Raw genomic sequence first — 16,922 nt, forward strand, 5'->3', positions numbered from 1 at the left:
AAAAAGTAAATTTGTATCTCTTCAGAACTAGCTTTCTATACAGTATTAATTGTTTTCTAAATATACAATAACACTTGCCAAGTATCACATAAGAAGACATGAGGGGTGCTAAGATGTGTCAAAACCATCTTTCACTGAGGTATTTTTTAAATTAATCTTTAAGCTCTGAGCTTAAAGCTTGGTAAGGCAGCTCAGTTCAAGCAAGTGCCTTATTTAGGAAATGGACTCCCTTGTGTTAGATGATTAACTGTCATCATAGATTTTGAGCTTTTACAGTTATCATATTCCAAGCTTCATAGAAATTCTTTGAAGAATTCATCTTAATATGTTTTCAGATTGCATCAAAAACCTAAAATGTTGTCTTCTGTCTTTAAAAACCATTGGGTTATGGATTCTTTTCTATGAATTTTTTGATAAAGTGGTCCAGAACAGGGAAAAGAAGTAATTTGTCAACTAATCTCATGAAATTTGTATTGGCTGTTTAAATGCTTGCTTCATAGAGCTAACCAAGATCATGCAAAAACTCCCAGCAGATCCATGAATAAGAAATAGCTTTGTCTTATATAATATTTACTGCTGCAAAGCTTCTACTCTTTTTACAAAAAAACAGATCCCAGTTTATTCAAAGAAGAAAAATTCAATAATGGAAAAAATTTCATTGCTTAGTTTCATCATTCAGCTCTGTCCCTAATGCCATTGTCATACTAGAAAAACCGAAACTTGCAAAGCTGAATGTTTCTAGCAGCTGGTCTTGGAACTGAGGTTCCCCTTGGGACAGTGGGGAAGAAATCCTTGGTGTCCTGCACACAGTTATAGATGCACCTGCTAAATCAGCTGTGCTCCCCTGCTCCAACAATTTCATGTCTGTGCCACCGTGCAGCTCTCTTTCATGCCACCCAGCCTCTTTGGAATCTCATCTCCTTTTCAAAGTATGTATAAATCAGTTTTGTGTTTGGTGCAGCCTGAGTGCTGGGCAAAGTGGATGGTTGCGTATGAGTACAGAGCGTACCATTTGTCTGATTTATCTGCACCAGTTGCATTACCCCTCACCATGGGAAGCTTGGTGTGCTGAATTGCTGCAGCCTACCTTTCCCACACAAAAGTGTCGGTTTTTCTTCCTGATGACAAAAGCTGCAATGACTGGAATACTGTTTCCCTACTACTTATCCCCCTTATGGAGATATGAAAGCATATTCTGAGAAAATAACAAAAAGGTAGATAATATGCAAGTGATACTATGACACTACAAAAATAAAAAAAAATTTAAAAATTTTTTTTTTAAAAAAAGGATCAGTTCAGTGGATGCAAATCTTTCAATCAATCAAAATGCCGGGGTGTTTTTAATCTTGATATTTCCTCAAATATTCACATCTACCTTAAAGAAAAAGTGAACAATTATATTTCTTTTGAGGGCATGTACAATATGGCATTAGAATGTGAAAATTAGTTTTCTGTGTTGTGTAATATTATTCTGATCTGGGGGAAAAAAAGATAAAAGAAGTTAAATGGTTTGGGGTTTAGTTTTGGGATTTTTTTGAACCTATGATTCACTAAAGAATGTCTTACAAAGTCTTATATTACTTGTTACAGCAGTTTTTTATGATGATTCATAGCTGTGACAATTCAGCCTATTGATATCAAAACCACTTTGTGCAAGTGTTCTCTGCTCCTTTGTTCCACTGACAATATGCAAAACTCTCCTTATATCACTTGGGATGTTCCGCTGCTTGAAATTTCTAACTTCAGTCAACTGTTTAATCAATATATTTTATAAAACAACCAAGTTAAAAGATTGTTTTTTGCTGTTCCAGGCGTCACTAGCATAAGGAATGACTGGTTTTGTAGGTTTAAAACAGTGGTTTTACCAGCTGTTGGGGAAAACTGCAATTACTTTTCCTTTGTGTTTACATTCTGGATATGTTACAAAATTACTGTAATTATGCAGAATGGAACGTGATGATTATACGGTTGGTTTTTTGCATTTCAAAATATAAAGATATTATAATAACACTACATGTCTGAGTTGCTCTCACCGGAAAGTGAAGGGTACAAGTTTCCTTCTGGCCTTAAATCAAGCTGTTTGTGGTACATTTCAGGTCAATCTGTGCAGGTTGTAACCACTGCAGTAAGCCCTCCAGAACAGCTTTGGAATATGCCATCCCTGAATAAAAGGTATTTAATTTGCAAACAACCTTTGAAACATTGAAATGAGGGTGATTCTGTTTATCTGTCCTGGCAACCAACATCTCATCTAAATGTCAACCCCAGCTAGATTTTGGTCACTGAAAAATTCAAACACAGACCCTCTTTGTACTATTCATTGAGAAAGAAAAGCATGTGAACAAAATGGGTGTGGTGTCAACTGTTGCCTGGATAGGTAAATTAATTTTTCTTGCATAAATTACTTTTATATGTTACTTTCTTGCATAACCAGAGTTTTGCATCTGTGACACTGGTGAAAGAATATTTTTAATGAAAGCACTCAATAATTACCTAACCATGATGTGGGCTCCAGTTCTATCGAGGTGCAAGAATAAATCAGTTTCTTTAAATAGCCATAGCCCTGACTCTTCTAAACCAAACAAAGCGAGTACTTCTGACAAGCGGCAGGAAAGTACACCGGGTGCCTGGGGCCTTGCTCTCTTCTATGGGGAGAATAAGTGTCCTATTTAAAATTGCTGAAACCTAAGGAGCCTCATTGTGCATTACTTTTGCATAACATAGTATCAAATAAGTCTTCCGACAAGTGTTTTTTGGAGGGGTGGGGCACTTTGGGGAAGGAAATGGAACCTAAAAGGAAATTTCAGAACCGTGTATCTTTAAAAGGGTTTGAGGTTTTTTAAATGGAACTCTTGTTTGAAACATTTTTTCTTCTCTCTTATCAGCTTAGCTTTCCCTGTAAACGTGGAGTCCAAAACTTAACCAGGAAAAATACAGTAAAGCTTCTTTACTAATGTCAAGATAATCTTTTAAACATAAACCCCAGAGGATAACAGTATGAATGCTACCTCTAAAACTGGGTCACTCATCACTCTTCTTAAGAAAAGTTATATTTCCGTTCTTAGACTTTATCAGAAAAAGCACAGTACTTTGATATGACTACAAAATACTGCTAAAACCGCAGGATATATTTAAAATTATTTTTATTGTTCCAATCTCTCTTTTTTCTCGGACGTTTTCTTTAAAATTTTTTGAAGGATTACCCAACTAAACTCTTTTCTACTATTCTCTCTTCCTAAATGTTGTACCTTTACTTGTATGTGGAGCCCTAAAATCACCTAACTTGTTTCCCAGTTTCTGCCATGGGTTTTCTAGACAACTGAAAACTTTTCCAGAACACCTTCTGTGTTGCCCTTTCTTCATCTCTATGACAGTGATTATCTCAATCTATTCTAAGAGCTGAGTCCCAGTGGTGAATTTCTTATTCCCTCCTTCACTGACAGTGTGGTTGGCTCTGGGTGAGGATGCTGAATGCATTTAATGCTAATTCAGCACTTCTGCTCCCCTGGAGAAATCTAAATAAAGTTTGAAAGTGAGGGGGGAAAAAGAGCATTTCTTAGGTGAATAGATGCAGCATTTTTTTTGGTCAGGCCCTCATTAGTGGAAATCAATATATCATCATTGACTTCCATGGAGGTATGGCAAATGACATCAGCTCAGAGCCTACATGCAGTGATGATATTTGCATTTGTTGAAGCTTTGAGCAAGATCTATAAAGCTTTCATATGGAACAGATTTGTTGCACTGGGAGTTCTTGAGACTTTATCTTTGGAGTGTTTGGAATTTGCTGGTTCTCAGAATTTGACAGTGCTATGAGGTATCATATTTCTTGTTTTGAGGGATTTCCTAATTAGCAATGCTGAGCAGGAATCGTTTGAAATGCAGTGTGAATTGCTGCATCTCTCTCCATATTGCACATTTTAAAATTAATCTGTTTCATCAGGAATGTGTGTGTAGAAATTAAATGACCACAGCTGCTACACCTGGGTTCTTGAACCTGAAAGTTTGTCTATGCAAGTTCTCATTTTAGAGATATAGTTCATTTGCATATACATATTTGCAAATAGGATTTTTCATTTGACTTTCAGCAAAGCTAGTTTAATTTTTAATAAAAGTACAATTTTTATAAATTAATTAATTTTTAAATAAAAGTATATTTTTCCCCAAAAAAAATGTTAAGATAAAATTTTGCATCTTTTTTTTTTTTTTTGGTATTTTTTTGTTGGTGCTTTTGTTGGGTTGGTTTTGGCTATGTATAATTTTAAGCTTATTTGATGACAAATAATCATTGTCCATATGAGTCACCGCAGGACCTAGAACTGGTGGGCAAGCTCAGTTTCAGAAAAAGAGAAGTGGAGGTCATATGCATGCTGTGGCAGCAATAAGCCCAAGGGCAAAGCCTTCTGTTCTGGAGAAATGAGGGTTAGGTCCTTTGAACCATCTGCCTCACAGGTCTCCAGAGAAGAGTTTGAAAAAAGAAGTAAGCACTTACTGGACACAGATCTTCTCAGATATTGATTCTTTCTTTGTAGTCCTGAAGGTAGTCCTTCAAAATGGAATAAACTTGATGGATTAAACTCCTTCCTTAGACATGCATCTGTCCCTACCTGTACTGAAATCGTACCTGTTTAGGGCAGGGTATAGAGAACTTGGCTGAAAATGCATCTGTATGTTTAATTCAACTCTGCCTGGTGCCTTTTTCATTTCCTTGATGCTGATCCCTTAAGAAAACCAGAAGTAGAAGTGGAAGATTTATGATCAGAAGTCACTTCACCCTGAGCGCAAGGAGGTGTAAGGTGCTGAGCTGTCATCAGTATTTTGGTAGACCCACACAACTATTTCCATTTCCTGGCACACAACTGCCTCTGACATCCATTTCAGCCTCCGCTGCTGTATGCTGAGAGCACCTTAGGTTTCAGAGAATGGCCATTGCTGACCTTTTTGGGTTCCATGCTGTGCCAGATCCAATCTGCCACTTAACCATAGCTGTTATGCAAAATTAAGTAAAGGGCGAATTATAAGACAGCAAGAGAGCTCCCTCTCCATAAACACCTGCTTTGAAAAGGTGGTGTTTTGCTGATGAGTATTTTGTTCTGTGGTTTTTTCAGTGTTGCCAGTGTTCTTTAGGCACAATGACACCTTGTTGCAGTTTTGTAAAGTCCAAAGTCAAAGGAGTGCATAAGAACCTCAGTTTTCATTGAGGAATGGATCAAAATAGACCTCAAGTTATAGGAAAAGTAAAACCTAGAATACGTGCCCTAATTGCAGAGGGAGGATCACCATAAAAGAATAGAAAATAATGGCTCTGTTATCACAGCAGGGGGGGAAATCCTCTATTTTAATTCAAAATAAGTTTTTCAGCTGAAAAAGATTTTTGTGCTACAGCACTGTGCAAACTCCTAAAAAAAATTTATTCTGTGTGTCCTTAAGCTCATGGGTTGAGTAATACAAACCTGGAGTTAAATCAGTGCTCTTCATTTCCAGCTTGTTATGTCAGGATGAAGAGCTAACAGAGCCTCTGCTTAACTTTTTGAACCCCATTTGCAAGTTCTCTATGCAAAGTATTCATATTAATGTTAGTGGAAGTCCTGAAAGGCCTAGGAGATGTAAGCCTTTAAGGCTTCTTGGCTTCATCATGTAACTCATAGTTTCATAGATTAATTAGGAGATGCAGGGGCTGCAATCTAGTGCTGAGAGAGAAGGTGTGTTGGCCAAGATTTGTGGCTAAACAAACTTTCTGTGCATCCACAGAAGCTCTGTCACTCTTCCCCACACCTTACCATTAACATTATCACCAGTAGCATTATTTCAATTTGTTTATATATTGAGCAGTTTCTACTCATTTCAAGGTCTTGTGTTATTCTTACCACTCTGGTGCCTGAGCACCTTGAGGATGTACACCTAATTTCCAAAACTGATATGCATGAGAAGTAAAGTGGTAATTCACTAATGCTAATTGGCTTCTAAAAAGCCAATAATTTTTTCAGATACCACTAATCTTGATATGTTAAATAGAAATAGTGGAAGACATTCACCAATGTGAAAAGAAAGTCTTTTGAAGCATTCATCTTCCTTTCTCAATGAAGCAGCCTCTGTCACTTGCTTGCCTATCCTTGACAATCTTCACTTATCAAATGCCTCTTTTTTGGTTGTTTTCCCCAGCCTTTCTATTTGCTTAGCTGATGTAACTCCACATGCCAAAGACAGCAATTCTTCATAGTGCCTTCTAGAGGATCTGCTGGTTTTTGCCAAAGCTGGCACTTGTGTATAGAAATAACATGGACTTAAACTATTTTCATTTTGGTTGCTTTCTCAATTTTTAATGAAAGCTGCCTCCCTTTTTTTTTTGAGGAAAGACCTTTTTTTTCAATCTTGATTATTTCTTAAGCAGTATTGGATATAGGCTATTGTGAGTACATGTGAATCTAAACATCAGAGATATTTTGCTGGATTGATACTGTTCACATTCTTCCAGGTAATCACAAAAAGCAGCAGTTCACCTTTGAGCAGGCTTTAATTATATTTTCCTTTTTCTTTTTTTTTTTTTTCTTTTCTTATGAGAAAAGATGGTATATTGAAACTGTCTTAGCAATACTTTTTTTTTGGGTAGTCTTAAGTAGACTAAATATGACCATGGGGAGGAACTATCTTATCCCAGTAGACATGATGCTGATCTCTTTTGTGCCAAAGTAAATCAAGAATAATTTTACCAATGTCAGTACAGCCACATCAGTGCAATTCTAGTGGGAATATGGAATATGGCACAGTATTTCTGTAAAGAATAATGAAAGATTGCAATGGGAATTGTTGTGCCTGTGTATCTCTGCAGGAAATCAGTGGAATTTGGTGTTTCAGAAGGTTGAATAAAAGAAACTTCTAGTTTAAATTAATCAGGGCTGAGTTAATTAATCTGACATGTGACAGGAGAACACTGTGAAACTTTAACCATGTCATCTGAGACTGGACTGAATATCTCTGCTCTGTAAAGGAAAAACGTATTTCAAATCTGCTGTTAATATGATAATGCTTGTCAGGATTTGGGCAGGATGGGGACTGACATAAAAGCAAATTGGAAATAAAGACTGCTGCTCTATCTCAAATGTGGCTGTTACATGGTGCAGAGCAACTCTTTCTGTGTGTGTTTATGACAGAAACCAGGAAATAGCAAGATAATTTTGTTAGCACAGGCAAGTTTTAAGATTCTTCATGGCTGACAGTGTCTTCACTCAAGTACAGAACCAATTTCTGAAAAAGTGGCCATTTGCACTGCTTAAACAACTGATTGGGTGGCTATAGGCTGCTTTTTGAGCCTGCACAGACAAATACACAATGAATCCATAACCAGAGTGCTGTCTGTGCACCTGGCAGCTGTCCCTCTGTGTGCCTGTGGAAAACTCATATTTCCGCACCAGCTGCAGGTGTCACATGAGGCTGCTGCTGCTGCAGCCAGGAGAGAGAAGGGGTTCAGGAGCAAGGTGCTGAGATCAAAGGATGCTGCCTTTCAGGAGGGGGGTTGAATCATATACCAGGAGGCTCAGTGTGGCATTGCATTGTTTTCACTGCCTGCCTGGAAACATACTGAAACCCATTGAGAAAATGTGAAGCTCCTATAAACACAGATTAAATATATAAGCTGTCCAGTCAGAGAAATCAGAACTGAAAAGTATTAATTCATCTAATTTATACGCTCGTCAGTTTCAGGAGTGAAAGTGATCAAGGGGAGACATCTAACTGATTGGCCTGTACTTCATTCCCAAAAGAACTTACTTTAATGGGCAAATGTACTGAAAAGATAAGTCATAGTGATATTTGCATTCAGATTATATTTACTGCTCTTTACAGTCTGTGCATCTTTGTAAGTCAGCTCAGGTCTGTGAAGTTACGTTTGCGTGGGACTGTACTTCCTCTAGAAAGCTGACAAGGCTGAGACTCTTTGGGTCTCATGCATAAAATCTGATTTGGGATTCAGAGTACTGCTGTGTAGATTTCACTCAGAAAGATAAGCTCTTTCCTCTGAGCAATGCCTAGCATTTTTGTGGGAAGCAGCGTTTGATCTGTCAGGGGAGCCAGGACTTCTTCTCAGCAGAGTCACCTGGAGGCAAGAAGCCTCAGGGTGCCTCAGGTCCAGCCTCTGACTGAAAACAGGCCAGTCACACAGCAGGTACCTCAACGTCATCCCAGTGCTTCTTATCCTCCCACCGTGGATCTTTGAGGAAAGTCTTCTTGGAAGTGTTTCCATTTTCTCCACACCCTCCTCTCAGATGGCTGCAGAACACAGTCAGGTCTCTCATTAGCCTTATTGTCTTAGGCTGAACAAACCCCATTCCCTCATCTTCTCCCTGTATCTGATAGGCTGCAGTAATGGGTATTCCTGTGGGTTTTCTTGCCTCTGTTTTAAAAACCTGGATAACTGAAATATTTGGAAGCTGTCATTGAGAGGGCAGGAAACACAACCAAAAATACAGCTATCCTCCCAATGCCTAACACTAAGATAAAGAAGAGCTTGTCTGTGACAATAAGGAAAGACAGTATCTATGACATAGGAGAGAAGAATTCCTTATGATGGTTTTTCAGCTTTTCACTTATAAATTGTATGTAGTAAGTAGCTGTGAAGAGAAGAAGCAGCTGTTATTAATACATACATAGATTTGAAAGGTAAAAAATCCATAGCAGTTATCATAATAAACACTGATTTTACCCACTTCATTTTGCCCAAAAATAATTTGTGGTATTAATACATGTATTTAAATATATTTGAACATAAAAATGCATATATTGTGAGAAACAAATTCATAACAAATGTCTTCTTTTTACATATGGGTACCTTAACTGCATTCATTAAATCCTTGGACCGGGTTGTCAGTTTGTAATGTGCTGATGAGCATGTGTGAGTCCCCCTGGCCCTTGTCATTTTCTCACTGTCACACAAAGCTGTTGAGGGTCACTGTGTGTTGCAGCCTTCCCTTCCCAGTGAGCACGGTATACCCCTGCTGCCAGGGCTGTGATATGAGTGCTGTCATAGCTCCATCCTCTCCTTGTACCCTTTTGCACTGTGCCTCATGTAAGTGTGATGAAAGGCATCTCTCTGCACCCAGGCAGTGATGCTGGGGCACTGGCTGTTCCTTTTTCTGACTCACAGAGAAAACAGGTTTACTGCTAAGAGAAATTCATGTTGGCTTCATGCCTGCAAGGGGGTCTCTCTCCAAGTGGAAATTCATTATTTATTTCCTCCAAGAACAAGTGATTTTCTCATAAAGCTGACCTATTTCTGTAGGTCATGCAACAGAGTTTCTGCTGCTGTCGCTGTCTGTACAGTTGTGATAATGTACTGGATTTACATCAGTAAAGCAGCTACTCTTGTCACAGGTAGCAATTTGTACTGAATAATTGTCACAGAGCTCGTGCACATGAACTCACATAAGTTGTATATTGTACATATTTATCGTGCATATGAAATACGGTGGGTTATAGGAAAATACACACCCTTTTGTGGTACTTTGAACAGTACTCAGGTGTAAATGAGATTTTGTGTGCTGTACATACCCCTGTTCTCAGGTACTTTGAGAATATTTGTCCATGATTATTTTATTCTTGTTTTTCTTATTAAATATTTATTGATACACAGCCTTGTTATTTAAGACTACTGCCTCAAAGTTTTACTGCACATTTCACACCTTTTTTAATGTCATTTTAGTCTGATTTTTTTTTTGACTTGTTTTAAATATCCTAGTGTAGACTCACTGTACTAGGTTTACACCATAGTAACACCTTACTAAGTGTGGAATGCTGATCTCACCTTTTGCCTGACAGTTAAATAGAGGAAAAGGAGGAGATATGTGCTTGTTTTGAAATGTGGACACACTAGCACACAGTGTGTACCAACTTTTATTACTTGATGCAAGTATTCTCAGTGATGTTTTATCACAATGAAATTTGGGTTTGAAAGGAAAAATATATCTTTTTAAAAATGCAGGATGCTAGTATTCAGCTTTTTTGGTGGCAAATCATTGAGCTGCTTGAAATTCATCCTGTCACGCAACCGAAACTGGAACTACATTGGAAGTGAATCTTTGACGATGAATGCAGTGGTGTGGTGGCAATCTCTGGTTTCCTAGAGATTGGGGCAGTCTGATTATCAGAGTTGGACAGATGCCATAGGCTCAGAAACTTGGTGGTTTTCTTAAAATTATTTTTATGGAACAGTGGGAGTCAGAGGAAGCCTGAAAATGAAGTTATGCGTAAGTGACTGATAATTGATTTTATTTTCTTTTTCTTTGTCCCCAGCCACACAACTATGCCTCTCTGTATCTATTTTCATGACATTACGGCAAACTCCATTCTTTTTGTAGGGACCATCTCTGACAGTGATTTGAACCTTCCAGAGTAGTCTTGACACTTTGTGAGCTAATGCGTTCTGCCTAACTCTGTAGAAATGTTAAGTATGATTTAGCCTTCATGGTTTAATCTAACTCATTTTATTTTTCATTGAAATGGGCATGGTGTGGGCACATGACCAGAATTTGTGTATTGTTTGAGGAAGAGTAACTTTCATGTGTATAAAGAGAAGGTCACTTACAATATCCAAGTGTTTAACTGTTTGCTATTTTCTAGACTAGAAAAAAAATAAAAATAAAAAAATAATAGAAAATTTCTTTTTAAATTCTTCCTTTAAAGGGTCAGGAGACTCTTGTCTTGTCATCTGTTTTTATAATATTTCTTGCAGGGTAGTTCCTTTTCCAAAAATCCCCTGCAGCTAAGAGACTCAGAAAAGGAAACCTGTAAACAAACTCAACTTCATTATTTAAAATAAACAAACATAATCTTCATCAACTCTTATTTTTGGTGTGGAGAAAGACTCTAGTTTTAGGAAAAGCAGATAAAGACACATTGAAAATAGATAGTCACTAATAAAGATGTTCTAGTGTTCTCATTAGTACAAACAGAAAGTTAAATTAGAAATCAAATCAGAAAAATAATTATGTTACCCCAATTAATTTGATTTTTCACTTCATATGTATTTGTTTAAACTGTTTACAATAAATAAACTGATGATATTTGTGATCATTTATATATAATTACAAGTATTGATGTTCATATATATTCCACATTTTATTGTGGCTTTTATTGGTAGATCTGTCATTCCTGAAACTTATTGTATGTAATTAATGAGTCTTCATAAAATAATGGAAGATAAATTCCATCTAAGTTTGAAAACAATCTATTCTTTGTAGAATATATGTGTTCATTTCAACTGAACAGTATCCATTTTATAAATAAGTCTGCATACTCTCAGCACATTATTGACCAGTCTCCTCAAGCCCGATGGGAAACCAGTCCTTTCTGCAAATACAGAATGCCTGTAAAATGACAGGACTTTTAACATTATTCTTAGGGAGCTTGACTACCGCTCTGGAAAAATTTAAGTAATTTAATTCATGCAATACACCTAGGAAAGAGGGAAAATATTTATATGCCGGTTTTGTCCAAAAGTGTTTTCAAATCTGCCTTCTTTTCTCTGAAACCTCAAAGGTGATGATGACTGGCATGGCACAGCCTTTAGAATGCATTTTATTTTCCTTGTGAGCAACTCAGCTGAAAATCCTGTAACTCGGAGCAGGACTTATTCATGACACACTGAGCCCTTGAGAGCTCCCTCTTAAGAGATTTATCACATTTGCTTCCCTCACTGTCTGTGTCGCACATATGAGTGATAACAAACTCTGGAGCTAATGCTACAATCTGTATCTCTAAGTATCACTGACATCAAAGAATCAGACCATTATGATTTTCAAAATCTCATTCACACAACTGTGAAACAAGTTCATTGTCTTCTCCATGTGACTATTAATCTCCCCCCAGGGAGAGCTTGTACGTTCACAGAGGAGTTTTCTAGGGTTTGTTTGTTTGTTTGCTTTCCAGAGCCAACCTATTAGCTCTCAAAGATACTGTACATGATACTGGCATGATTTCTCAGACCAGTAGTTGAGATGTTTAGTTATTTCAGCTGAACATTTACTCTCTGAAACTGAGCTATCAAAAGAGGGCTTTTGGGACACTATCAATTCAGTCTAATGTATGAGCTCGAGTTATTGTCTCATTATAATATGCTGCTTGGTGTCTTTTGCCATTGATTTGCCTACATTTTTTTAAATTGTTCAATTAGAAGCCATTTATCTGTTAAATTATTAATGAATAAATGTTTGTGATGGAAAAACAAAATACTCAGCATTGCAAATCATGTATCTTACAGGCAACAGCAGTCAGAAGTAAATTGCTCTTGAGCCAAGTAAGTGGCTTATGAAATGTAGATGAAAATAGTGCGTTGAACATTGCAAAGAAAGGATGGCTGCTATTCTCCTGGACGTTTACAAGATTCTTGTACATTTCTACATTCTTTCATTGGTGCAAAATTTAGTTTCAAGTGTGCAAAGGCATCTGCACTTTTGACACTCCAACCATATTGCAAAGGTGCTCAATCTGGTCATTCTTTGCAATATTTTCTAGAAACCCTTTGATTTAATGTTGATCCTCCATTCACAAGATTTTTTTTCCCAGCTCACAGAATAATTACAGAGTTAATGTCTTTTGGCAGGTCACATTGGCATTGATGATTTTGAGAGCTTAACTGTACTCCAAATTCCTTGGGACTTGATTTACTTTGAGTGAAAGTAGAAATGTACATGATGCAGCTGGAAGCTAGAAGTTGTTGTTCGGGGTTCGGAATTAAATACCATATTCACGTTTGTCTCTGTGACCCACTTCTTCAGTATGGAGGCATAGTTAGATTATTAAAAAGAAACCCTAAAAAAACCCAGAAAACAGAGAAAAGACAAGATCAGTTGAACAATTCTCACTAAATGCTGCTACCATTTTCTCCAGATGTGTTTGGCATTGTTCTGGCCAATTTCAAGGGTGAAACATAGCAGAGTAGCAGTAGCATGTGCAATATATTACCTCTTTCCAGTAAATATCTAACATTCCTTTTCCTGTAGCCCACTTAAAATAAGTGTTATTAGCCGTTTTCTGTCGTTAGGAATGATTTTTGTTTGGGGTTTAGTATTGTGAAACGCATTTGTTGTAATTTTCCTTCCCCCTTCCCCCTCCTCTCTAACCTGCGCTCCAGATTCCAGGCTGCCAATGTTTACAAGACACTGACACAGTACTTCCAGAAACATGAGCTGACATGTACTACCTCTGGGGCCCTAGAGCAAAAAATTTATTTTCATTCTTAAACAGAGAAACTGAGTTTTGGAGTTCTTTCAGTTCTTTGGTTTGGTTTGTTGGGTTGGGGTTTTTTGGTTGGGTGGGTTTTTTTGTTTCTTTTTTTTTTTTTTTTTTTTTTTTTTTTCAAATAAGCAGCAAATGTCTTCTCTTTTTGTACAGGCTCAGCAAGCTGTACACCATTTCAGCAGAGATGTCTGATCTTTTCATCTGCATACCTGGAGGTGCTTTATTCCCTGAATGGTCTTTTCAGTAACCACTAAAGACTTCTTGGGACTTGAACACTGGAACAGATGAGTTAAATCCTTCTGGAATGTTCTTTATCAAACGTAGATGCACTGGACTTTCTGGATGTGCCCAAGGACACAAAGGTTAGTTTCTTCCTTAAAAGCCTCAGGTTTCAGGAAGTTGTTTTTTTTTAATCTTTAGCACCTGGGACAATGTTTCAATTTGTTGCTTGAACAGGGACACAGATGACTAAAATGGTGATTGACACAACATAGGTATAGCTGAGATCATGCTTTTAACTGCCTTGCAATAAATGTGCTTTGTGAGCTCAGGCAACCTGAAGGCTACTAAATGACTAACTGGCCACCAAGAGAAAGCTCTACCCATGCTCTGAGCTTGATTGTCATTAGCCATTTTTGTGGTATTTCTTCCAAACTTGTGTTTAGTGCTTTTCAATCACTCTCATTTGATTTACAACTGGTAAAAAGGGGACAATACTCTACTTTGTTCATGAGATGGTTCTTGTTTACAGTCAGTGGGGATCAGAGTGTTTCTTCAGTTGTGGGTTTGATTGTTCTAGATGGCGTTTAGGCTTCAAGGAAATACCAACGACATTCATAGCATGTTGGAAAAAAAATAATTTCTTCTTAATGGAAGCTATTCATTTTCTGGAAACTGTGAGGATTTTGATAAATTGCTTTTTTTACCCTTTGGTTTATCTTAAGATATTATATAATCTGCTGATATTATCCTGACACTACTTTGGCACCCCAGGAAATGGACCTTGACCAGAACAATTCACTGACATAATTTTTCTATGGTAAGATTGAAAACATAGAAGAAATAATTTTGTAAGCAGATATATGCTCAGAAAGGTGGTAGAATGTGTGTGGGCATATGTGCTCATCAAGTCATGTCTCAGACACATAACTGACAGAGAAAGTAGCAAGATCATAAAGATACATCAGGATTTTTTAGCACTAATCATAACATTATAAAAAACCACTATGTTTATGATGATGTGGATAATGCTATGAGCAGTAGAGAAGAAAAGTGAACAATCATGTAACCTTGATTTTATTCTGTGACTGCCATCTGTTTTTCATCTTTTGCAGAATATTCTTCAGGATTAATGTTCTATCTTGGTTTGGGGGGAGAGGGGGAAAGGTTCAGTTGCATTCTGTCAACTTCGTTTTTTTAATATGGACATTTAAGAAAAAATAGTTTTACAAATCTACTTTTTCTTATTAAGCATATCCTATTAAATCTATCAAAATCTATTAAAATAATTTCAGAAAACCTATTAGCTCAAGCAGATGCACCTCAAACTTCATTTAATTAGAACTATATGAATTGAGCTCTGATTTTTCATTTTTATGGAGGGATTCTATTGCTATCATCTGAATAGCTTTCTAATTAATCTTCTGTCTGCTACCCTAGCCCACATTTGAGTTTGCATTCTAAACACCAATTCCCTGTATAAAATAAACAAAAGATAAAAATATCATCCTATGTCAAAAAGAATTTTTTGCCCATTGACACCAAATATCTACTCCAGATAGGAGGAGAAGAAACCAAAACAAACAAACAAAGAGTATGGTTTTATTTTATCTAAGTTCTGTTGAAGTTACAGAGAATCTTTGTAACAGACTTCAGCAGGAGCAAAAACATGAACACAAAAATACAGTCTCCATTTAAAAGCAGAAGGTTAGAGAAGTTGCAAGATTGTGCGAAGTTTTCTGTGTGGAGGAGAGATGGGTTAGTTCTGCGAGGTGCCCTCAATGTGATACTTAAATATTTTCCAAGAAAGTAAAATTCATATAAGAGCATATGTTGAAGCTTTTATATGTGGACTTTTAAAATAATATTGCATCTTTTATATCTGTGTGTGTATGTCTGTCTGTGTGTAGACCATGAGGTGAATGAATATCTCAGTTGTAGAGTTAAAATGTCAAATGTGTTGTAAAGTCCATCTTCCCGCACTGTGTGCATGTTTGTACTTGGGAAGTTTGTGTAATTTGTCTGTGTGTGGACTGATAAATAGACATGAAGGATAGGATTATGGGTTTGGCTAGCTCAGCATAGCTGTTGATAGAACCTTGCTGTTTTAGGACAGATAATGCTAGAAGATAGGATCGTAGAATGGTTTAGGTTGTTAAGGATTTTATAGATCATCCAGTTACAACCCCCCTGCCATGGCACCTTCCCTTAGACCAGGTTGCCAAAGTCTCATGCAGCCTGGCCTTGAGCATTGCCAGGGCATCCGCAGCTTCTCTGGGCAACCTCTGCCACTATTTCACCTCTCTCTGAATAAAGAATTTCTTCCCAACTTTTAATCTAAACCTACCATCCTTTAGGTTAAAGCCATTTCCCCTTGTCCTGTCACTATCTGCCAATATAGAAAGTCCCTCTTCATCCTTTTTATAAACCCTCTTAAGGTACAAGAAAGCTGCCATAAGGTCTCCCAGAAGCCTTCTCTTCTCCAGGCTGAAAAACACAAGTTCTCCTAGCCTGCCTTCAAGAGGGAAGTGCTCCATCGCTCTAATTTCCTTTGTGGCTCTCCTCCTCTTTACCTACTCCAGCAGGTCCATATCTTTCTTGTGCTGAAGACTCTGGACCTGGATGCAGCACACAGGTGGGTTCTCATGAGGGCAGAGCTGAGGAGGAGAACCACCTTCCTCAAACTACTGGACATTTATGTTTTGAAGCAGTCCAGGATGTGTTTGGCCTTCTGCGCAGTGACAGCAGACTGCTGGTTCATATCCAGTTTTTCCTGCATGAGAGCCCCCAAGTCCTTCTCCACAGGGCTTCTCTCAATGGGTTTGTCTCCCAGTACTCATACCCAGAATTGCCCCAGCTTAGGTGCAACTTGAGCTAGGACTTGTACTTGTGGTGTTAAATATCCCCCATATCTTCCACTTTGCTTACAGTATTGCTACTAAAGCATACATTCAATAATACAATATTTAAATTTGGATGTAAAAAGTTGTAAAAAAATTTGCTTTATTTTTCATTTTTGTGGATTTTGTGGTTAACGCTACAAAAAAATGTTACAAACATTATTTGATAGATTGGAGAACAAACGGTCTTTGACAGGTAATAGACATGTTCGTTTAAATAGTGCAAATCAAAATGAATAAGTTAAATTATCTGACTGGTTGCAAAACCAGTGGAGTTCCACCTGTCCAAATTTTCCGTGGTTAATTTTTGTTACTGGCTGAATTTTATCAAACGTGCAGCTAGATTTTTACAGAAGACCAGCAAAAGTTTAGGTAGCCGAAGTAAGAAATTACCCTGATGGAAGTGAATAAATGATGGTTATACTGAATTGAGTACCTATATTATGCATTTAATGATGTTAAAAAAAAAAAAAAAAAAGCTTGCGAACTGGGAACATTTGGCATAACCTGAGATTTAAAACTGATACAGCCTACAAGCCTGCAGCATACAGACTATATCCTGGACACTACAAC

The 16,922-nt window shown here is 37.4% G+C and overlaps 1 protein-coding gene across 4 annotated transcripts in view; it reads left to right on the forward strand.

Annotated features, from left to right (window-relative positions):
- HS3ST5 (heparan sulfate-glucosamine 3-sulfotransferase 5) overlaps positions 1-16,922 on the forward strand; it is a 192,048-nt gene that overhangs the window by 85,772 nt on the left and 89,354 nt on the right. For 3 of the 4 annotated variants that reach the window (XM_066179370.1, XM_066179369.1, XM_066179372.1), the window contains exon 2: positions 13,384-13,592. The gene's annotated coding sequence lies outside the window, so the exon portion shown is untranslated. Of the gene's footprint in view, positions 1-13,379; positions 13,593-16,922 lie in introns of those variants that run through there. The other variant, XM_066179371.1, reaches the window with a different exon arrangement.

The sequence above is a fragment of the Chamaea fasciata genome, unplaced genomic scaffold (genome assembly GCF_029207755.1).
Source record: "Chamaea fasciata isolate MVZ Bird 193981 ecotype frontalis unplaced genomic scaffold, bChaFas1.0.hap1 SCAF_3, whole genome shotgun sequence".
NCBI lineage: Eukaryota > Metazoa > Chordata > Aves > Passeriformes > Sylviidae > Chamaea > Chamaea fasciata.